Consider the following 461-nt stretch of genomic DNA (forward strand, 5'->3'; position numbering starts at 1 on the left):
TGAAGTCCTTGCCCATGCCTATGTCCTGAATGGTACTACCTAGATTTTCTTCTAGGGTTTTTATGGTATTAGGTCTAACATTTAAGTCTCTAATCCATCTTGAATTAATCTTCGTATAAGGAGTAAGGAAAGGATCCAGTTTCAGCTTTCTACTTATGGCTAGCCAATTTTCCCAGCACCATTTATTAAATAGGGAATCCTTTCCCCATTTCTTGTTTCTCTCAGGTTTTGTTTTTTTTCTCTCTCTGGGATCAAGAAACAATTTGAACAAGTCAAAGCTGTTGACTTGGTATTCTGCTTATTAGCACCTTAAAATACTTATCCACCTCCTAGTTTACAGTGCAAGTCAGAAGGAAATTAAATGACCTTTCACATTGAAGGTGATAGTTGACATAACTGAATGAATATCTACCGTGTTTGTAACTCTTTTCTGTTTGTTGCATTTGTCCTCTCTTCATCCC

This window comes from Rhinopithecus bieti, unplaced genomic scaffold (genome assembly GCF_001698545.2).
Source record: "Rhinopithecus bieti isolate Rb0 unplaced genomic scaffold, ASM169854v2 scaffold_4655, whole genome shotgun sequence".
Taxonomy (NCBI): Eukaryota; Metazoa; Chordata; class Mammalia; order Primates; family Cercopithecidae; genus Rhinopithecus; species Rhinopithecus bieti.